General features: G+C 46.4%; 2 long non-coding RNA genes across 3 annotated transcripts in view; one reads left to right on the top strand and one right to left on the bottom strand.

The window, feature by feature from the left end:
• The window catches only part of LOC117095269, a 247749-nt gene that overhangs the window by 154122 nt on the left and 69997 nt on the right, over window positions 1-23630 (bottom strand). The window lies entirely within an intron of this gene.
• LOC117095279 lies at window positions 2908-11705 on the top strand. The gene is made up of 3 exons (XR_004441892.1): window positions 2908-2943; window positions 7102-7216; window positions 11655-11705. It is a non-coding gene; the product is annotated as an uncharacterized LOC117095279 (long non-coding RNA).

Genomic DNA, 23630 nt, shown 5'->3' with positions numbered 1-23630 from the left:
TACATATTCCAAAAATCTGACATTCTGTCATGTTTTCTAACTGATGGAATTCGGGGATTTCCATTTTGATAAGAACATAGGTGAATTGCACACATTTAATTTTAGTGCTCATTGGTCCGAAACCTATTCCACTATAGGATACTGCAGAGCAATGAATTATGGAGAATTTAGGCAAGATATATGATTTTCAGAGTTAAAGGAAGACAACCTGTTTTGTGTACAGTCATTCCTCATAATATCACAGGGGATACCATATTGAAACTTTGGGGGATCCCCGGATGATTCTTATTTGAGCCACATGTGAATTTCAGACACGGAGGCTTCCCAACTTTGGTGGCTTTCAACAAATGTGGAAGTTAATCACAACCTATTTTGTGGAGGCATAATTTCAATGAGCACTCAACCTTTATTTTAAATATTATTTTTGTAAACTTTGCATTTCCAATTAGGTGAAATTTTAAACCTGTTTCAGTTCTTATCCCTTTTTTTTTTTTTTTCTGTAGATGGAGTCTTGCCTGTCACCCCAGGCTGGAGTGCAGTGGCATGGTCTTGACTCACTGCAACCTCCGCCTCCCAGGTTCAAGCAATTCTCCTGCCTCAGCCTCCCAAGTAGCTGGGATTACAAGCGCCTGCCACCACACCAGCTAATTTTTGTATTTTTAGTAGAAATGTGGCTTCCCTATGTTGGTCAGGCTGGTCTTGAACCCCTGACCTTGTGATCTGCCTACCTCGGCCTCCCAAAGTGCTCAGATTAGAGCCTGAGCCACCGCGCCCAGCCTCCCCACATTTTTTTAGGCAGAGGGGAGTAAGGGTTTGCTTTAAATTATCAGGACTCCCATGTACCCACCCCATTTGTGTCAATTTCTTCCTTCAGAGTTCTTCAAATCAGCATCACCATTGTTAAAGGCCTCCCACATGGTAATAATTGTGCTACAGGGTTTTATGAACACGAAGTTTATGTTTGATTGAATTAACCTCCTTGCTGTGGCATAAGGGGGCCGTAAGTGTTTTCACCAATTATGAGGCGGGTTCACTGTGCAATGGCTACCAACATTTCTGAGTACAATGAGACCAAACACATTCATACATAAATTCCATGAAGTGAATGTATTACTTACAAACAGCAAACAGAAGACAACGGCAGTCTGGGATTCAATATGAACCGCTACCGCAAGATCAGGAAAGCTACCCAGAGCAGATGGATGGAGTTTTGACTGTAAATGCTTCACTTGCGCTACAACTGAGGGACCCCAGAAAGGAACCCACCTTGGTTTTCTCACACGATGTGGTTTGCTGGACACAAGCGTTAAAGGACATTCTGTTTCGAGCAGGGACTCTAACAGAGCCTGGGCTGTTCTGACCAATGTCACCTGATTATCAGGATATTGCATTCCCAGCATATCATACAGTATCTTGAGAACTACCAGTAAGAAAGGGAGGAAAATGGCCCTGTACCCTTAAAACTAAAGGATCAGGATATTTGTTGTGACAGAGGCACAGACAGTAGCGACAGAGTGTTCTTGTGAGCCACCTACTAGTTCTCTTGACCGCAGCCTGGCACCTGACCTCTTTTCTCTTTCCTTTCAATGGAAACTGTTTCAGAATATTTTGAATATTTTGAGTTTCTACATCTAAAGAGTTGAGACACACGATCACTGGCAGTGTAGACTCTCTGCATGGTTACAGGAAAGAGTTCAGGAGCCCATCAACCCACATTGATGGAGACCACCTAATGCTCCAGAGAGTGCCACTCCATCTTCCTGGGGTTAGCTCCACATGCAGTAAGGACATTATGTCTAAGGCCGGCAAGACTTGAGTCCGAAGATTCGACTTTTGGCATGCTGATAAGCAGCAGTGATAAGAAAATCCCACACACTGGCTAGGTGGAACTTGTGTAACATTTCATACATTTTTTCCAAGCACTGCACTATCATTAATTTGCATCAGGCTTTCCAAATTAGAAAAGCTTCACTTATAGAATTTCTTTCCAGTGGGATATTTCACATGACTTTTCAAGTGAACGTGAAAACTGAAAATATTCTTGCAGTTTCTAAACTATTAGAGTTTTAATCCTGTGTACGTTCTTGTATTTACAAGGTCCAGCCAGCTACAGTGTGCATTTTCATATGTGCTTGAGCGGGTATGAGAGAAATGAAACATTCCCACATTCTGGACATTCCTAGGGTTTTTCTCAGGAATAAGCTGATGTCATTCAAAGGAACTAACACAACTGAAGGCTTACCACAAATTTAATTTCAAAAGGCTTTTCTCCAGTCTGAGGCCTCCCACATTTTCACAAACAGGAAAATCTGAAGGCTTGACCACATTTCCTACATTCTTAAGGTTTCTCTGCAGTGTGAGCTCTTTCATGTTTGAGGGAATGGGAAAGAGTAAATATTTTACCACATTTCTTACATTCAGGGCTTTATTTATTTATTTATTTATTTTTGAGATGGAGTCTCACTCTGTCGCCAGGCTGGAGTGCAGTGGCACATCTCGGCTCACTGCAACCTCCGCCTCCTGGGTTCACTGATTCTCCTGCCTCAGCCTCCTGAGTAGCTGGGATTACAACCATATGCTAATTACCTAAGGCCTAAGGCCCAACCTCCCTGTGTTACCTAAGGCCCCGCCCTCTCTGCACAGCTCGCTCCCCATGGCCGGGGGGCGGGCCCTGGCGCCCGGCTCCGCTGGGGGCGGGGCGGCGGGCGGCGGGCGGGGCCCTGTACACCTGCACGGTGTGTGTCTCGGCCTCAGCCCAGAGCCAGCTGCAGCTCCTTGATCCGAGCCGGATCCTGAGCGGGGAACGCGGGCTGAAGCGGCGGCGGCGGCCCCGCCCAGGGGCTCCCTTGTCGAGGCTGCTGCGTCTCTGTGGGCTGCTCAGCTGCGCTCTAGTCGGCCCAGGTGCCTCCGCGAGGAGCTAGCCCTGGGAGGCGGCGGCCCGAGGTGAGACTGGACGACGGGCGACGGGGTCTCCGGACCAGGCGGGGGTCTCTGCGCCCGGCGTGGGCGGCTCCGAGCGGGGTCCGCAGGCTCCGGGTTTAGGACCCCGGTCCGTGCGCCTGGGCTTGGTCTCCGCCTCGGTGGCACGGGGGCTTCACGTCTGCTCCGATACCCCGTGGGCCAGCGCGGGGGTCTCGGGCGCCCTGCGGGTGCGGGCCGGTCCGCACTGCTCCCCGGCTCCGCGCGTCTGCCGCGGAGGGGACTGCATGGACCCGGGTGCTGGCTTCTGCCCGGTCCTCCGCGGCCTGGCTGGTCCCCGCGCGTGCGGCAGAGTGGCCCTGCATGGCCCACTCATGAACGGGGTCCTGGTCACCGCGTGTGGAGACTCCAACGCCCTCCCCGCCCTCCCTCGCAGTGAGGCTGCTTCGCCAGACTCACCGAGGGACTGCGCGGACCCTCAGACCAGGGAGTCCGTGACTTTGGGTGGGGGCTCTTTCCTGGCCCCGCATGATGGCTTCCTGAGTGTTTTGTCACTTATCTAGGTGGCTGCGTGGACCCGCGCGCGTGGGTCCTGGCTGCCCTGCTAGTGGGGCTGTGCGCCGCCCCGTGACCCGTCTGGGTCGACCCCGCCTGGGACGCGCGTGTAGTGGGGGTCTGTGCGCGGGGTGCGCCATTGCTGGGGGCGTACTGCCCCACCCCCCGCCCCGTGATTTATCCTCTCACTTGCTGGGCGGGAGAAAGCGAAAGGCGCGGGCCCGGAGCTGTCGCGCAGCGACCTCACCGACCTCTGCCCAGGCCGGCGGGTCCCGGGGGGCGAGGGGTTGTCACCGCGTGTCCCACCGCCGCACTTCTTGCTGTGGCCTTCGGCTGGGCTCTGATTGGTGGAAGCAGGGCCCTTCTGCCTGGCGCTTCTTGATTTCTTCCGTTAGTAATGGGAAGAAAAAAAATCTGGGAAGTCAGATTGAACTTTGTAGCTCTCAGCGCCTGGAGAGTGGAACAAACTCTCCCAAGAATTTGGCGCTGAAAATGCGTTTCAAGTAGGAGCATCCACACCCACGGAATGAGGCCAAGCAGTTACAGTTAGAGGTCAGATTTATGAGGGGGGAGCCAGGGTGAGGTCCATAGGTGGGGAGACCCCGACCTCAGCTTGATGGGAAACCTGATGCTGCCCCTCAGACGCCTATTTCTCAGCCACCAGAGAAAGTGGAATCACTCCTTAGTGAATGCTTTCATCAACTTTTGAAAACCTGTAATGTCCCAGAAGCAAAATCGAACTGGACAGTTTTCCCCTTTTAAGAGTGTTAAACGTCCCGGAGACAAACAGCAGAAGGCTCAAGGAGTCCAAATGCTCAACCTGAAGTTCTTTCTGAACAAGAGATGGTGTATAAGTAACAGGCATACGAGACAAAACTGAACTAATCACTGCAGCTGTGGCTCCTAGCCCTGTAGTGTGTCATGCAGGCCCTTTTGCCTTCTCTTCCCTCCGCTGTCCCAGACCCCAAGGCTACAGCCCACCTCCAGTCATCAGCTCCTGCCGACCCATTGCTATGAACTCTGTCTCGGTGGCTCCCTTCTCTCTGAAGTTTTGCTTGTTCTCCTGAAGTCCTGGTCCTTAAGAGCTTATGATCTGCAGGGACAGATTGGCTTTGGGCAGTACATAGTTAACTGTAGCACAGCTTGAAAAATGCTCTGATAGAGGTGGGCAGGCAGTTTGTACATGCGGGTAAGTGCGAGGTCCTTTTTCAATACCATGAATTCAAGTATTCATGCTATTTAAAATCTGCAATTCTTTGACTCTCCAGAGGGTTTTAGATTAATTTTTTTCTATTACTTCCTAGTGTTTGTTTCATAGTTCAGCGTACTTGATTAAAACTTACCAGGTCGGCTGGGTGCGGTGGCTCACGCCTGTAATCCGAGGACTTTGGGAGGTCTAGGCAGGCGGATCACTTGAGGTCAGGAGTTCGAGACCAACCTGGCCAACATGGTGAAACCCTGTCTCTACTAAAATAGAAAATTAGTTGGACGTGGTGTGGCTCCTGTAATCGCAGCAGTTCAGGAGACTGAGGCAGGAGAATAACTTGAACCCAGGAGGCGGAGGTTGCAGTGAGTGAAATGGCTCCACTACACTCCAGCCTGGGCTATAGAGTGAGACTTCCTCTCAAACAAAAACAGACACAATGTACTGGGTCTACCTCTGGCTCTGGAATTTAACTGGAAGGTCTTCTCTTCTGGGCTTCATTTTTCTCACTTTTGAGGATCGTAAATGACATAAATTCCAAGAATTGTTGCCCTACACCTTTAATTCTTTCAAGCAAATATAGCAGAGAAAAATTCTCTTCCCCACAATGGTGTAAGGAAGTCTCTCACAGAAGGGGACACTTGGGTATGGAGAAGACACAGGGTATATATATGTATGTATATATGTTTTTTTTTTTTTCTTTGGAGTCGGAGTTTTGCTCTGTTGATCAGGCTGGAGCGCAGTGGCAGGATCTCCCCTCACTGCAAGCTCCTCCTCCCGGGTTCACTCCGTTCTCCTACCTCAGCCTTCCAAGCAGCTGGGACTATAGGCGCCTGCCACCACGCCTGGCTAATGTTTTGTATTTTTAGTAGAAACAGGATTTCACTGTGCTAGCCGGGATGGTCTCCATCTCCTGACTTCGTGATCTGCCCGCCTCGACCTTCCAGTGCTGAGGATTACAGGTTGAGCCACTGTGCCTGGCCGACAGAGGCTATATTTTTGAGCTCTACATTCAGAGTTCTTTTCTCTAGCCCTGGCCTGGGTCCCAAACAGGGAACTTAATTCACTCTATCACTGAAGTATACTCTTGCTTTGATGCCATTGCTATGTTGTCCTAGAGATTTGCTGTGGCTGCCAGAGTGTTTCATAGTTAAGAACTGATGCAACCTCTCTTTTGTCAGTTTATGAGTCCATAACCATCTTGTTTCCTTTAGTATTATCTCCCTGGAACTGGAAGGTCAGAGATGAAGTTTTCTTAGATTCTAAGTCTCAGTCTTTGGTATCTACCTTTGTCTGTCTCCCATGTCACCTGCTGTTTTTTTTTTTTTTTTGCCACCTGTTTTTCATTTTAATGTTTTTATTGGATAGGTGTCTATTATTGGGGGCTACCTCAACTCTTTTTGGATGTTGACAGGATATAAGTATGAATAATGTGTAAAGATACCTTACTCTAGTTCTTTTGAGAGAGGATTTGGTTTCGATATGTGGCCCTATAAAGCTTTTGTTAAGTCCAAGTACTTTGTGAACTTCAGTTCCCTCACCTGTAAATGGAGTTAGTTGTTAGTAATACCTGTTCTGCCTAACTCAGGAGATTGTTTTAAGGATGAAATGAAATCATGAATGTAATGGAATTTTGTAAATTTTAAATGAAATATTGTATTACTACGTTTTTTTTTTTTTAATGCTGTATTAAGAATGGAATGAATCTGGGTTTTCCTTTGAAATCCCAAATGTTTAATGTACAGAGAAGTTTTAATGTGTATGTTGGGGAGCTTCATTAGGATTGTTTTCTATCTTTAATTGGCCAGTATTGTTTTATATTTTAGCATTTTTGGGGACCATCAAAATTTGTGTTTCAGTTATCATTAATATTTTACAAAGTTATAAAATGTGCCTGATTTAGTCTTTAACAATCTCTTCAATTATTTACATTCCCATGTAAAAAATGAAGTAATGAAGGTCCATGTAAATAACATTCCCACGCTTTAATGAAGCATAATTTCTTGACATTGCAGTTTCTAAGTGCCCTGTCTTGAGGTTGGGAAAGCTAAAGGACAGTTAAAGGGCACTCAGAGGTCAAGGTCAGCAAAGCATCACCTTTGACATTTGAAATCCAGCAGCAGGTATCACAGTGAACCCCATTCCAGCATCCAGGAAGTTTCTCTGCCCTGCCTCTCCTCCAGCCACCTCAGAATCTGTGTCTGCAGTATTGGTCCTGCTTTTCTGTCTCTCCTCTGCCTTTCCTTTCTCTTCACCAACTTCTACCGAGTGCCTCTGATGTCCCAGACAGTGGCAGTGGGAGTACAAAGGCTAATAAACCCGGCCCTGGTCCTCAGAGAACTTATACTTACTATGCAGATATTAAGTTATACTGTCATATATAGTGTTGACAAACATTGATAGAGATTTCCTGTGAAGTGCAGAAGCACCGTCCTAGAAGCAGAGATGCAGAGGCAGCACTGGTGACTCACACATGGAGAGCTGGAGTTCTTGGTCTAGTGGGATAAACTGACCTGGACATCATTTCAGTGCAGCGGAGTGAGTGCTGGGATGGGCTCCCACGGGGCATCTGGGGCTGGGTTTGTCTGGTGTTTAGTCTCCTGCCTGGTCCTTAGAGTTTATCAGTAAGATGAGCATTGGGAGGTTTCTAAGTGAAAGGAAAGGCAATCACTTACCTGAAACGTGAAATTTGTAGGTGTTCTGGGCCATTTGTAATTCACTGGATCTGTTTTGTCAGAGCAAGTCTGTCATCTCTTTTGGATGGAGTGTGGCCAGCCCTGCCTTGCGATGTAAGGAAATCGGGAAACGCTTGTCAGGTGACAACACCGTGCCAGACACTCTTCTAGGGGTTTCCACGTAAATCACTGTATTCATTTCTGTTGCTGCTTTACCACATTTCCACATATTTCATGGCTTAAAACAATTAAATTGTATCATCTCACAGTTCTGTAGGGCAGAGTCTGACATGGGTGTCACTGGGCAAAAATCACCATGTGGTCTGGGCTGCATTCCTTGTTGAGATTGTTTCCAAGCGCTTTTGGCCAAATCTAGTTCCTTGTGGTTGCAGGACTTAGGTGTCTGTTCCCTTGCTGGCCATCTGTTGGGGGCTGCCCTCAGCCCCTGAGGCCTCTATCTGGTCTTTGCACGTGGTCCCATCAGCTCAGGACTAGCTGGGCCAGGGACCTGCTCAGGCTCTCCAGTTCCCCTGTGTGCATTTCTCTTCTTCCACTCGGAGAAAGTTCTATGCCCTATTTTAAAATATTTTTTTGAGATGGAGTCTCGCACTGCTGGCCAGGCTGGAGTGCAGTGGCGTGATCTCAGCTCGCTGCAACCTCTACCTCCCAGGTTCAAGTGATTCTCCTGCTTCAGCCTCCTGAGAAGCTGAGACTACAGGTGCCCGCCAAGATGCCTGACTAATTGTTGTACTTTTAGTAGAGATGGGGTTTCACCTTTTTAATCAGGGTAGTCTCCATCTCTTGATCTCGTGATCCGCCTGCCTTAGCCTCTCAAAGTGCGGAGATTACAGGCGTGAGCCACCTCGCCTGGACAGTTGTATGCTTTTAGAGGCTCATGGGATTAGATTGGACCTCCCTGGATAGCCCAGGATACTTCTCCTAAGCCTGTGGCAAAGCCCTTTTGCTGCGTGACATAGTCACAGGTCTCGGGGGTTGGAATCTCCCACCACAGTTACCGATCCACTTACTACAGCAGCCTGGAGTGCTTTTCATTGCCCCTGTTAACAGATACCTTTTTTTTTTTTTTTTTTTTTTTTTGCAAATTGGCAGGAACATGAAGATCCTTCTTTTTCTTTTTTTTTTTTTGAGATGGAGTTCTCATTCTGTTGCCCGGGCTGGAGAGCAGTGGTGCGATCTTGGCTCACCACAACTTCCACCTCCTGGGTTCAAGCAGTTCTCCTGCCTCAGCCTCCTAAGTAGCTGGGACTACAGGCACTGCCACCAAGCCCGGCTAATTTTTGTATTTTTAGTACAGACGGGGTTTCAGTATGTTGACCAGCTGGTCACAAACTCCTGACCTCGTGATCCACCCACCTTGGCCTCCCACAGTGATAGGATTACAGGCATGAGCCACCGCACCCAGCCATGAAGAACCTTCTTAAATGAAAAAACCGTTCCTCTGACTTGATGTGAGGCTGTTGGTGAGACTGATAGCAGTGGAGACAGGTCCGTCAGAAATGGAGCTAAAGTTTGTGTTTTGGAGTATTTTGATGGCCTGCCCTGATGATGTAAGTTTTTCTAAGAAGTCATTAGAGTAATTCCTCTACTGGAAGAAACACCCATATGGGGAATTTGGGACCTTGCCTTTTCAAGTTTTACACAAAGGACTCTCCATGGGTGAAAAGGACATGATTCCAGGTCCATTTCTAGAATGGAAACAGCTGCATCAACCCACAGCGATTCACATTCCTGAGTTTGAGAGAATCCGATTGTTTCAAGGCTGAAGCCAAAAGCCCAATAAACAATGTTTGTACCTTTTTTCATAGTTAGGAATTAGGTGCATCCTGTGGTCAAGAAAATAACTGATGGTGGTCACCAAGAAGTTTAAAACCAAGCAGGACCTCATTTATCACGGGGGTGTTCTTGATTTTTTAAATGAAGTTTTTATTTTCCTGTGCAATAAATGACAAGCTCTGACTTGAAATACATTTCCTTTAATAAACCAGAATCTAGGGCCGGGCGCGGTCGCTCACACATGTAATCCCAGACTTTGGGAGGCTGAGGAGGGCAGATCATGAAGTCAGGATATTGAGACCAACCTGGCTATAGTGAAACCCTGCCTCTACTAAAAATACAAAAATCAGCCAGGCATGGTGGCAGGTGGCTGTAGTCCCAGCTACTCGGGAGGCTGAGGCAGGAGAATGGCGTGAACCCGGGAGGCAGAGCTTGCAGTGAGCCGAGATCACACAGTGCACTCCAGCCTGGATGACAAAGCGAGACTCTGTCTCAAAAAAAAAAGAAAAAAGAAATCAGAATCTATAATCCTAAGGTTCTTAACCCAGCTCTCAGAAATTTATGACGTCCCCAAAATCCTGTGCAACAATTTTGTGTATATGCATCCATGTGTTTATGGGAGACGATCTATAGCTCTCCATACATTTCAAAGTGATTGGATTCCAAAAAATTTAGAATACGCCACTTGGGCCTGGTGTGGTGGCTCACACCTGTAATGCCAGCACTTAGGGAGGCTGAGGCAGTAGGATCCACTGAGGTCAGGAGTTTAAGACCAGCAGCATAACGAGACCCCAACTATACCAAAAAAAAAAAAAAAAAAAAAAGCTGGACGTTGCGTGCACCCCTGTGGTTCTAGCTACTCGGGAGGTTGATCACGATCCCAATAATTTGAGGCTGTAGTGAGAATTGCACCACAGCACTCCAGCCTGGGCAACAGAGGAAGACCCTCTCTCAAACAAAAACAAAAACCATATCACTTAGTATACTATTGTTGTTGGTCAAGTATCAGATTTTGATTAAAAATTAAATATTTTTTTTTTTTTTGAGACGGAGTCTCGCTCTGTCACCCAGGCTGAGTGCAGTGGCATGATCTCAGCTCACTGCAAGCTCTGCTCCTGGTTTCATACCATTCTCCTGCCTCAGCCCTCCTAAGTAGCTGGGACTACAGGTGCCTGCCACCACGCCTGGCTAATATTTTGTATTTTTGTAGAGATGGGGTTTCATCGTGTTAGCCAGGATGGTCTTGATCTCCTGACCTCGTGATCTGCCACCTTGGCTTCCCAAAGTGCTGGGATTACAGGTAAATACTCATTTTTAGCAAAGTTGTACAGGCGTACAGCTCTAAGAGTCAGAAATTAACAAGTCTTAGGACAAAATCCAGCAACCCCTACCTTACCCTTCTCTACTCTGATCCCTGCTCCTTGGAGGTTACTGTGTTTATGTTTTAGCTTGTTCTTCTAGATTGTGTGAAAGACAGGGAGATGTCCTACTGTGGAAGACAAGGATTCAGGTTGCTTACCCTTCCCGCTCCTCCTGTTGCCCACGTATTTCTCCCCCATCCTCTCAGTATAATTATTGTGATAGTGAGGCCAGGCATGGTGGCTCGTGACTTCTCAGATTTTTGGGAGGCTGAGGCAGGCAGATCACTTGAAGCCAGGAGTTGAAGGCCAGCATGGCCAACACAGTGAAACCCTGTCTCTACTAAAAAATGCCAAAATTAGTGAGTTGTAGTGTCGCACACCTGTAGTCCCAGCTACTCAGGAGGGTGAGGCACAGGAATTGCTTGAACCTGGGAGGTGGAGGTTGCAGTGAGCTGAGATCGCACCATGAGCTGAGACCGCACCACTGCACTCCAAACTGGGCAACAGAGGTAGACTCTGTCTCAAAAAAAAATGATCATGATAGTGGGATACATAGTACAATAGTGTATCTATTTAGTATTCTTCCTGGTTTTTGGCCCGGAGCTTCTAAAACCATTGTAGCTTCCTGAGCGATAGGAACATCATTGGTTGTAATATTTGGTCTTAGGTTTCCATACCTGACACAAGAGCTTCTAAGACTTTTGGAATCTTGGGGTGATAGGAGTGTCTTTTGTATGATAATGAGATGACAGGTGGCTTTGGGCCCCTGGACAGGTCCAGGATCAGGCTGGTTGCCAGAAAAGATGAGTCATGATTAAGAGTTGGATGTATCAGCTTCACCCCCCTACCTCTGGGAGGGAGACGAGACAGGCTGGAGATTGAGCTAGTCATGGGTGGCCAATGACTTAATCATGTCTGTTATGAAAACTCCATAAATCCCTGTAAATATTGGGTTTGGAGAGCTTCTGGTTTGGTGAACTCATTTGGTGCTGGGGAAGAGGCACTTCCAGGGACGGCATGGGAGCCCCGACCTCTCTGCCCCATGGTGTGCTCTGTGCGTCTCTTGCATTTGGCTGTTCCTGTGTCCTCTTCTTTGTAATAAACCGGTAAGAGTAAGTGCCAAGCACTTTGCGTCTGTCACCTCAGGTGTTGTGGGCAGTTGACCGGTTGAAGAATGCATTGCTATTATGTGAGGAACCTTGGCCTTTGAAAAAGCAGAACTAGATCCACGTTCTTGCCTGTAACTGTAACTATCATCTAGTTTGTAAGGGGAATGCAGTTCACTGAAAACTTCTTATGACAGTGGGGAAAGGATTGGGTGTCTGCATTGGTTTGTGTCATATAGGTCATATGAAAGAGCATTTAGGCTGGAGGGAGACTTTTCATCTCTCTAAGTTTACTTTCACAGGACAATTCCATCATGATTTGAAGATTTTTGAGTCAAAACTACTACATTGTTCTGCTATGTGTTTTGGGCAAATTTATACATACAATTTGCTTAAATATTTCAGAGAATACAAGAATATATGTGTGGGGTAAAAATCTGAAATTTGCATTCCCTCTTCTCTAGAATAACCATTGTGAATAGTTAAGTCTGTATTCCAGCTCTTTTGTATATTATAATACACTGTGAATATATGAGTGTATGTATACATATATGTTTTATTTTTAGAGATGCAATATTGCTGTGTTGCCCATGCTAATCTCAAACTCCTGGTCAAGTGACCCTCTCGCCTCAGCCTCCCAAAGTTTTAGAATTACAGGTGTGAGCCACCGCACCTGGCCTGCATGAGTATATTTAGATATTGCTAAGTTACTCTGTTCAATACGTGTCTGTTGAACTCCCCCACGTGCCAAGCATTGTTCTAAAGACCTTTTACGCACTAATTCACTTAATTTTTAGAGCAGCTCTATTATTGTGGCCCTTTTACAGTGAGGAAACTGAACCACAGAGATGCTGGGGACGTTGTCTAACATCACACAGCCGGTGCTGTTGGAATTGAAGTTTGAACCCAGACAGCTGGCTTCAGATCTCTTAGCTGTTATCATCGATGACACACCCAAACCTTAGGGCCGCCTCCCAAGCCTTGCCTGAGCTCTGCCTGAGCTCTGTGAGAGTCATGTATATGAGGTTTCTTTCCTTTTTAAGGACACAAATCTTGGAATTGTCCCAGACCCTGGTGGGACCTCTCGAGGACCAAAAACAGGATCCTTCAAGCCTGTCCCAGGCCAGATATCTGATTTAGCTACTTGGAAGGTAGACGTGGAAGACAGTAATTTTGCCAGAACAAAAGTCAGGATGGCTGGGCTGACTCGGCCAGATGCGGTGGCTCATGCCTGTAATCCCAGCACTTGGGAGGCCAAGACAGGTGGATCACTTGAGGTCGGGAGTTCGAGAGCAGCCTGGCCAACAAGTTGAAACTCTTTCTCTACTAAAAATATAAAAATTAGCTGGACGTGGTGGGGGGTGCCTGTAATCTCAGGTGCTTGGGAGGCTGAGGCAGGAGAATTGTTTGAACCCGGGAGGCAGAGGTGGCAGTGAGCTAAGATTGCACCACTGATCTCCCACTTAGGTGACAGAGTGAGACTCCATCTCAAAAAAAATAAAATAAAAATAAAAAGAGGGAAGGGGAATAGCTGGGCTGACTCATCCTAAGGAAGAGGCCCTATAGCAGCGTTAGGACCTTAGGCACTTGGGTTGAAAAGAAGGAAGGAAAAGATTCACCCATGGCGGTGACCTGGACTGCAGAAACCACACTAAACAGTCCACGTCCTGGAGCCTGGCCACCCCATTGCTTCTCTTCTCCTTGGGTAGAAGCGTGGGGAGCTTTCTACCCTGAAGGCTGAGCAGCGCAGCTTCTAACCAGGGTAAGCATTTGTCTGTCCCTGGGAATACAGACAGCATTCTCATAACCAGCCCAAATACTCCTGAACAGCTTTTTGTAGGGTGGGGCGGGGCGGGGCAGAGGGTCATTTTGACTCGTAGGTCCCTTTTCCACTTTCACTGCTGATAACCGTGTTACAGATTAAGTTTTGTTTTTGATACTGAAGAGGGCTTAAGAGAGTGAGCTATTATAGCACATCTAAGTCTGCTAAAATAGAACCACGGGAGTGTAGGAAAATCTCTTCTAAATTATGGATCATATATGGTGAACGTTAGAAGCCTGTGTACCTAGTTGAAAATACAATTGTAAAATATAAATGACCGGGTAAGTCTGGAGACACTGAGGTGAACACAGGATGCTGAGAAGGGGAGGGGGATGGCACGGGTCTTGGGAAGGGCGGGTCCTTGGCCCAGGGGTGGGGGCACAGCAGTTGAGGCCCCTAAAGTCGCGTGGCCAGCAGCTTGGAAGGTAAAGAATGAAGGAGAGGCATTAGAGAGAGAGAAGTTAAGGACGCTTGGGAGGGCAGTGTTTGCAGTTTTGAGACAGAGTTTTGCGCTCTTGCCCAGGCGCTGCAGTGCAATGGCACGATCTCGGCTCACCACAACCTCTGCTTCCCAGGTTGAAGTGATTCTCCTGCCTCAGCCTCCCGAGTAGCTGGTGACAGGCATGCGCCACCACGCCAGGCTGATTTTGTATTTTTAGTAGGGACGGGGTTTTTCCATGTTGGTTAGGCTGATGGTGAACTCCCAACCTTGGGTGATCCGCCCAAGTCACCTCCAAGTGCTGGATTAGAGGTGTGGGCCACCACGCCTGCCAAGGCCATGTGATTTCTTAAGTGGAAAGAAAAGTACTTGATGAACTCAGAAGTTTGACTTCAAGGCCCTTGATCTTCCATAACACTGGTTCCTTCCCTGGTTGGTCTGAGTGACTGAAGAATTCAAGAAGCTGTGTTTTGTGGAAAGAAGACCTGAGGGTGTATGGTCTTTCCAGGCTTGGAATCTGCCATGCTGGGCTTCTGATTGTATAGCTTGGCCAGATAGAGAGAAGCCCATCATTTAAGATTTATTCTTTGGGGGAAATAAAGGAAGGCCGCCCACATGAGACGGCAGAGGCGACATTCTCAGAGCTGCTGTGGCAAGGGAGTCGGCACCGTCACTTGCGTGTGGTAGAGACTGACATGCAAGTGAGTGACGGATGAGGAGTGGGGAAGCTTCAGGATGGAAAAGAACGTTCCCAGTGGAGGCTGTTGTAGGGACTGGAGGCGGCTGTGCAGAGTGGGGTGTTTTATGTGATTGGTTAGGGGTACATTTGGCTTTCTCTGAATGATCCTAACTGGAATAGGGGCCAAAATTAGGGTGGCTGTCAGTTTTTGAGTCAAGTTCTGGCCACGTGGACAGAGTTGTGGTTTAGTTTCTGGGTTGTGGAGAGAGAGCAGTCTGGCTTCCTGTTTGATGTGCCAGCCTGGCTGGCCTCCTGGCTGTTTACTGTAGATAGGGTTTGGTTTCCTGGGTGGGCAGCTACAGGTTGTGGTCTGAGTTCTGTCTTTATACATATGATCAGGCATGGTCTGTGTGTACATTCAGTCCCTCATTTTCTTGTCAGTAAAAATATCAAATGACAAATTGGATACATTGGGAACTTTTTAGATGTCTGTGTCCCCTGGAGGAAGTTTTCACGTTCACATTTAATCAGAATGAATATAAACAATTGGGCATTTATCTTGAAGATTTAAAATAGGAAATCTTCAACAATACTACCTCAGCGCCATTGCCTCTCTGTCCATCGTTAGGGAATGTGTTTTTATCACCGCCGGCTCATCCTCCACCAGTTTGTGGTTGATCCACTTCTCTATACGTCTTGTCCTGTGTGCATCTCATTGTTTGCTAGTGTTAGCTTTCTCCTTCGTCAGTGTAGTTTATTTGTGTAGCCTCTCTTGGTAGGAAGTTATTTGTGGAATTTGTGAATGGAAGGGACCTTGGAGGTCTGCCAGGTCAGCCCAGTGACTTTCAAGATAAATGGAAATACAGGGAACTGTTCCAGCTTCTTTGGTGGCCAAACCAGGAATAGAAAGCAGTGTTCTTTGTGCCACAATGTCATTGGAAGACAACTCAATGTGGGCCTAAAATGCAGAGTAACTAATTCCATTTATCTCTGCTTCTGACTCTTGTTATCAGACATTTTAAATGGACTTTAATGTGTTAGCAGAAATATGAAAAGTCCTGACTTGTTTACATAGAAGGTACTTTGTTGCCTACTCATTCGGTTGCTTTTTCAACAGGATTGAAAAGACATTGTTATAAACTGAATGTTTATGTCTCCCCCAGATTCTTGTACTGGAGCCCTAACTGTCAGTGTGATGGTAGTGGGGGATAGGACCTTTGGGAGGTGATTAGAGTTAGATGAGGTCATGAGTGTGGGCCCTGGTCTGACAGGATTAGTGCCCTTAGAAGAAGAGAAACCAGGCCGGGTGTGGTGGCTCACACCTGCAATCCCAGCACTTTGGGAGGCCGAGTGGGCAGATCATGAGGTCAGGAGACTGAGACCATCCTGAAACCCTGTTTCTACTAAAAATACAAAAATTAGTTACGTGTGGTGGCATGTGCCTGTAATCGCAGCTACTCGTGAGGCTGAGGCAGGAGAGTTGCTTGAACCAGGGAGTCGCAGGTTGCAGTGAGCTGAGATTGTGCCACTGCACTCCAGCCTGGTGACAGAGTGAGACTCTGTCTCAAAAAAAAAAAAAAAGAGAAAGCAGAGAGCTCCCACTGCCCTGGTGTGAGGAAACAAGAGAAAGGTGGCTGTCTGCAAGCCAGGAAGAGGTCCCTGTCCCGGAACTGAGTTGGCCGACACTTTGATCTTGGACTTCTAGCCTCCAGAGCTGTGAGAAATAAACTAATGTTTAAACCACACAGCCTATGGTGTTTATTATGGCATTTGCCTATGGTATTATGGCCATCTGGTTTGACTGGTACAGAGATGGTTCCAGAATACTGTAGCCTGTGTTTAAGATGGTGATGCCATGAAAATAAATGTGGTAGTTCATTCCTTTAAATAAAGATAGCTCTGTGAACCCAGGGCCTTTGCTCACGTCTTAGTTGAGTCTTGTCTTCTTATAATAGCTTCCTAATTTCTCTTTTCCCCCTCTAATTTATATTATATATCTGGATTAAATCATATATGGTATGATTTTATACTTTATAGCTATACAAACTTTTAGTGATTTTATTTCATTTTATTTGATTTTTGAGACATGCCCTTGCTCCGTTGCTCAGGCTGGAATGCAGGCGTGCCATCACAGCTCACTGTAACCCTAAATTCCTGGGCTCAAGTGATCCTCCCACCTCAGCCTCCTGAGTAGCTGGGACTACAGGTGTGCTATCCTGCCTAGCTAATTTTTAAAATTTTGTAAGGACAGAGTCTTGCTGTGTTGTCCAGGGTGGTTTCAAACTCCTGGCCTCAAGCAGTCCTCTCATCTCAGCCTCTCAAAGCACTGGATTACAGGCATGAGCCACCACACCCAGCCCAGTGATTTTTCGTTGTTAAGATCAAGGACGGGTTCCCTGGCTTGGCATTCAAGGCTCATGATCCGGGCGTGATATACAAGTTTGGGTTTCAGTGTTTCCATTCCCGCCATCAGCCTTGCACTCCAGCTTGTTGCCTACGCCCTGTTCTGAAGCCCAGCCTGAGAGCTGCACTTAGAATTTATACCTTCTCATCTCTTCATCGTCTTCGTCTATGTTCTTATCTCCATCTGGACATCATCTCTACACTTCTGTCTCTTTAAATCTTCTCTATCCTTCAAGACTTGAAATACTCACTTCTTTACATGATCCCCGCTCTGACATCCAAGCTAGAGTTATCTTTTTCCTTTGAACTCTGATAGTGCTTAATGTTTTTCATCCTTTCATTATGCAACAGTCCTGTGTTTATGATAATATTATATCTCCAGTTTTTCGTACTTTGAAAATATTTGCTGTAGTCATATATTTTGAATATGTAATATGAGCGACATTCAAAAGGTCCTGGAGAGTGAAAGGCAGTCCTACTCCAGTCACTGCCCTGTGACCACTGCTGCCATTTTTTTGTTGTTTGTTTGTTTGTTTTTTCCAAGATGGAGTCTTGCTCTGTCACCAGGCTGGCATGATCTCAGCTCACTGCGACCTCCGCCTCCGGGTTCAAGCGATTCTCCTGCCTCAACTTCCTGAGTAGCTGAGACTACAGGCGTGCGCCACCTCGCCCAGATAATTTTTGTATTTTTAGTAGAGACAGGGTTTCACCATGTTGCCAGGATGGTCTGGATATCTTGGCCTCGTGATCCACCTGCCTCAGCCTCTCAAAGTGCTGGCATTACACGTGTGAGCGACTGCCCCGCCTATGTATCTTCTTTTTAAAATATGGTGTTGGCATAAGATAAACACTGTTCTCCACCAGTTCCCCACTGGTAAGTATTTAGGTTGTTCGCAACTGTTTGGATTAATCAATGCTGAGTTGTACGTAATTCTTGCATATTTGCATGAATATGTTCATAGGATGCATTGCTAGAAATGGAATTGTGGGATCCAGCGTTCTGAACATTTTAAATGTTGATGGGTGTTGCTCGATTCCCTTCCGTTAGGGCCATACCGTTATCTCACTGTCAAAGTGTAAGGGCACCTATTTCTATTTCCTTGCCAACAGTTTCTTCTCAGCTGTTTTCTTTGACATCACACACACACAAATAGCCCTAGTGTTCCAAAAACATGGACATTCTACATTTCTACTTAAAGTGTGCGCACACTGACTGAAGCTCTGTGTTGCAGTGATATGTGCTGCTAGGATTGTGGCTCTGTTTCGAATTTGCTAGCCAGGCTATGGCTTTCCCGTCAGGTATTTTTTGTTTTGTTCATGCTGTTGCTGCCGTTGGGCTGTGTGAATTTCCCTCCACTGCCCAGCCAGATTTCCTTTCCGGTAGACGGGCTTAGTGTCTCATCCGGCAGACCTATTTCCTAGTGACCTGGGCCGAGTGTCTTATCCAGCAGCCCTGTTTCCTGGTGATCTGGGCCGAGTGTCTCATCCGGCAGCCCTGTTTCCTGGTGACCTGGGCCGAGTGTCTCATCCGGCAGCCCTGTTTCCTGGTGATGTGGGCTGAGTGCCTCCATGAGAAGTTGCACCCATCTTCTCCAGTAGTGCATCTTTTCACAGCAAGCAAAACGTTTTCACCACGTTTCTAGTGGGACAGGCACTAGCTCTTTTCTGGGCATCAGAAGACCTGGCTTTGTTCTGGTTCAAGCAACAGCTGGTGAGTTAACAAAGACAAGTCACATCTGGCCCCTGGTCCTTTGCTTTATAAGTAGAATCACAGTACGAGTGGGCATCACCGCCCTGGCCTCTATGCGGTGCTGAGTGTTGTGGGGATGATGGCTAAGTGTCAGGGTGCATTTCCACCACTAGGGGATTACAGGCCAGCCAAAGACACAGGAGGAAAGCTAACAGCCCCGGGCAGGTGCACAGAACCAGAGGAGTTTGAAACGGTGGTTCCAAGCTCCTTGGTGTGATTGATGTGATCACAATAAACATTTTATCTCTAAGTCTTGGGCCATTGGACCAAGAGAAGAGAGCTGGTATTGAGTTGTAGTGAGAGTGCGTGGTTCATGTGCCTGCTGAGCCTGGCTTGGACTCAATTCCATTGAGTCCCATTCCATTTTTACCTTCTGTTTCCACCTTTTTCATGCTCCTGCTTGTTTTCTCCAGAAAAAAATGCAATAAATTCCTTTCAAAAACTTTACAAAAGCCATAGATGCTTATTGACAATAGTTCAAATGATGTGGAAGACAGAAAGATCGTGAGTGTTTCTCTGTTGTGTGTTTGGATGAATGTGTCTTTGGGGTAGTCACTATTAACACTGGGTATATTTCCTTCCAGATCTTTTCTAGTATACCTACAAATATGTATGTACACATTGTAAAAAACATAATAGTACCTGATAAACATTGAGTCCCCCTACTCTCACTGTGCAGTCTACATGGACATCCTTTCATGGTGATACAATGAGACCTGATCGACTCCTTTTGTTCGCTGGAGGGCTAGGTAATAATAGCTACAGAGAACTCACCTTCAGTGGGCATTTACCATGTGACAGGGTCTGTGCTCCAGGCAGGCTACATGAAGTGGGTTTTAAGGCTTTTTACAACAATGCTATGGGTGAACACAGTAATTGTTAACATTTTGCAAATGATAGAATTGCAGTAGAGAGAAGCAAAGCTGCTTGCTGAAAGTCATGGCACGATTCCCGAGAGAGAGAGAACACTTTTAAAACAATTGTTGCTATAGTCAGGTGATTTACGATCATTTGAAGAAATAGTGCATTCAGTGAATACATTTCAGGGTCTGGGACAGTCTGGGAGCTGTTCCTGAAAATGCACTGGGCTAGAGGTAAGGGAGTGGTCCATTGGCCCTGGGCCCCTAGTGCAAGGAGGGAGGTCCCTGAGAGAGGGGGCATGGAGAGGAGGTCTCTGAACAAACCTTGCAACATCCATTTCTGCTGAGTCTGGTCCGAGGTTTGGTTCTTGACATGTACACTTTTCAGATACTTGGTTTTGATTTTTATCATGGGTGACCTGAGCAGCCATGGTTTGAAACTGCCTGGAGATGTGGTCTGGCAGGCCAGTGCTATGCCCATCCTTCCCGCTCCTGCAGGAGGGGAGTCATCCTGGGACTAGAGGGCTTCGCTTGTAATCAGCTATCTCATAATAAGTGGATTGATGCTGGTTTCGCTAGGTCAGGAAATTTCCCATTTGGAAGGAAAACTGATATTTGTTTTTGGGTTTTGCTGAGGAGCCACAGGGTTTAGAGCAGGGCCTAGAAGTTTGTTGAGACAGATGTGAGTGCATGCAAACATCTTCCATGAAACATGGAAATAAACAGTGTTCCAGAGAGGTCCCTGACTTTGGAATATAAATATTCTGTAACAGAATGGCACTGGATGTCTGCTGTATTTTTTTTCTCTGCTACTTTGGCAAGTGTTTATTTGCGTGTATGTCTCCTGTACAGAAGGTATGACATCACTTTTGCCACCAAGTATTTATAGCCGTTGGTGCCTTCTATGTGGGTCACTTTTGTGCCGTGGTTTCTTTGGGGAAATTGTAGGTCTCCTACCCAAAGCACATTGCCCATTTCAAGGTGCTCCTGGTTTCTGAACACCTGTGGCAGTGCCTTCCATATGGGTGAAGCCAGCCGACAAAGTACCCCTCCGCAGGAGGTGGGGACTGGTAATTGCCTGAGTGAGGAGGCCGGGATGAGCCCTGGACTACAACTTGTGATCGGGTGCTTTTCCTTCCCCGCCTCTCCCTTCTATTTTCCCACCACCCCACTTTTTAAAAATTAAACAATTATTTTGGTTTCCTTTATTCGCTATTCCTTGCTAATCATATGCAGAGTGAGCCTGGGACAGTGGAAAGGAAAGTTGTACTTGTCTTCAGATGATCCTACCAGCCCCGCATTGAGGGGCTTCCGCCAGGAGGCATTGTGAAGTGGTGTTGTGGAGGTTCTCCTTTGAGTTCTCAGCGTTAACCAGCAGAGGCAGATGGTATTTAGTCCTGGCTAATGTTGAGGATGTTGAGCTCAAAGTAGCTAAGGGAACTTCCCAAAGTCACATAGGAAGTAGCAGAGTAGAACCAAACACAGATTGTCTCTGAATCAGGCAGGTTGTCTGGTTCCAAAATGGGCTCTTAATTTTTGGAGGTCAAAAAGCTGAACAGACACAGGCATTTTTCTTTTCTTTTTTTTTTTTTTGAGCTAGAGTTTTGCTATGCTGCGTAGGCTGGTCTAGGCTCAAGCTGTCCTCCTGCCTTAGCGTTTTGAGTGCTGGGCTTACAGGTTTGTGTCACCAAACCCAATCGAACAGACATTTCTTGAAAGAAGACATACAAATGGCCAAAAAATATGTGAAAAAAATGCTCAGTATCACTTATAATCAGAGAAATGCAAATCAAAACCACAGTGAGGTATCATCTCACCTGTTAGGATGAGTATTATCAAAAAGACAAAAAATAACAAGTGCTGGCGAGGATATGGAGAAAAGGGAGCTGTTACACACTGTAGGGAGTGTACACTAAAGCAGCTGGTTGGGTGCAGGGTGCACACTGACATCCCAGCACTATGGGAGGCCGAGGCGGCAGGTCACCTGATGTCAGGAGTTTCAAACCAGCCTGGCCAACATGGTGAAACCCCGTCTCTACTAAAAACACAAAAAATTAGCTGGGACCGGTGGATCACACCTGTAATCCCAGCACTGTTGGGTGGCTGAGGTGGGCGGGTCACTTGAGGCTAGGAGTTCAAGACCAGCCTGGCCAAGGTGGTGAAACTAAAAAATACAAAAATGTGCCCAGTGCAGAGGCCGGCGCCTGTAATCCCAGCTACTCGGGAGGCCAAGGCATGATAACCACTAGAACCCGGGAGGCGGATGCTACAGTAAGCAAGCCGAGATTGCACCACTGTACTCCAGCCTGGGCAACAGTGAGACTCTGTCTCAAAGAGAAAAAAGAAAAAGAGTAAGAGTAAGCTAGGGCACCCACTATGGCAAACAGTATGGAGGTTCCTCAGAAAACTGCAAATGAAATTACAGTGTGATCCAGCAGTCCCACTACAGTGTAGATACCCAAAGAAAAGGAAATCAGTGTCGGAGGGGCATCTGCACCTCTGTGTTTCCTGCAGCACTGTTCACCATAGCCAAGACATGGAACCAGCCTCCGTGTCCAACAGCAGATGATGGATAGAGACTATGTGGTCTTGATACACAGTGGAGTACTATTCAGCCATAACACAGGATGAAGTCCTGTTATTCTCAGCAACGTGGATGGAACTGGAAGATATTATGAAATAAGCCAGGGACAGAAAGTTACACAGCACATGTTCTCTTACGTGGAAGGCAGAAAAGAGTGGATCCCATGGAAGTTGAAAGTAGACAGAGGCTCCTACAGGGTGAGAAGGGTGGGGGAAGAGAGAGATAGGGAGAAATGTGTTAAAGGATACAAAATTATAGCTGGATAGGAAAAAGTTCTAGTGTTCTATAACATAGGATGACTATAGTTAACAAGAATATATAGTTTCAGGCTGGGCCCGGTGGCTCATGCCTGTAATCCTAGCACTTTGGGAGGCTGAGGTGGGTGGATCACCTGAGGTCAGGAGTTTGAGAGCAGCCTGGCCAACGTGGTGAAACCCCGTCTCTACTAAAAATACAAAAATTAGCTGGGCATAGTGGTGGGTGCCTGTAAACCCAGCTACCAGGGAGGCCGACGCAGGAGAATAGCTTGAACCTGGGAAGCAGATGTTGCAGTGAGCTAAGATCACACCACTGCACTCCAGCCTGGGCAACAGAGCAAGACTTTGTCTCAAAAAAAAAAGAAAAAGAATATATAGTTCCAGATAATTGGAGGAAGGGTATTGAACGTCACCAACGCAAAGAAATGATAAATGTTTGAGATGGCAGATATGCTAATTTCGCTGATCACATACATTACATGTATTATAACATCACTATGTGTACTCCATACATATGTACAGTACACAATTATGTGTCAATTAAAAAAGAAAAAGCTGAACTTAGATTGCAATGGCTATGAAGTAGCTAACTTTTTCATATTTTCGATAGAGACCCTAGGCATTTATTTTAAGTAAACTACCCTTGGCTTCAGGAAATGTTTAGTACTTAAATTTTAGCCTTGCATTTTATAATACACAGAGATAAAACTGTAGGCTTGCTTTAGATACAGTCACAGGGGTTTGCCGTGATGACTTTTTTATGTAATAAGGGGGAAATATGCCTTAATTAATAAGTATATATGCTCATTTTTCTCCCTCGTACACATTTTTAGTCATTGTCCAGGCATTGTGATACTTATGTAAACAGTATGCGATATCTTAGGTAGGAATCAGAATTTTAAGGTAAGAATACTTAGAGTTATATATTTTTCAAACTTTGAAACTGGATATTTTACATGTCCATTATATAACTGTAATTAAATTTTCAAAAAGACAATACCTGTCTTTAATATGGATGATGCTCTAGCATTTTTTTTCCTTTTTTTTGGAGACAGGGTCTCACTTTCTCCCAGGCTGGAGTGTAGTGTTGCAATCATGGCTCACTGCAGCCTCAGCCTCGTAGGCTCGAGAGATCCTCCCACTTCAGCCTCCCAAGTAGCTGGGACCACAGGTATACAACACCACGCCCAGCTAACGTTTAAAACTTTTTGCAGAGACAGAA

This window comes from Trachypithecus francoisi, unplaced genomic scaffold, assembly GCF_009764315.1.
Source record: "Trachypithecus francoisi isolate TF-2019V2 unplaced genomic scaffold, Tfra_2.0 Lachesis_group13, whole genome shotgun sequence".
Lineage (NCBI taxonomy): Eukaryota > Metazoa > Chordata > Mammalia > Primates > Cercopithecidae > Trachypithecus > Trachypithecus francoisi.
This window is presented reverse-complemented; position numbering and strand designations above follow the sequence as displayed.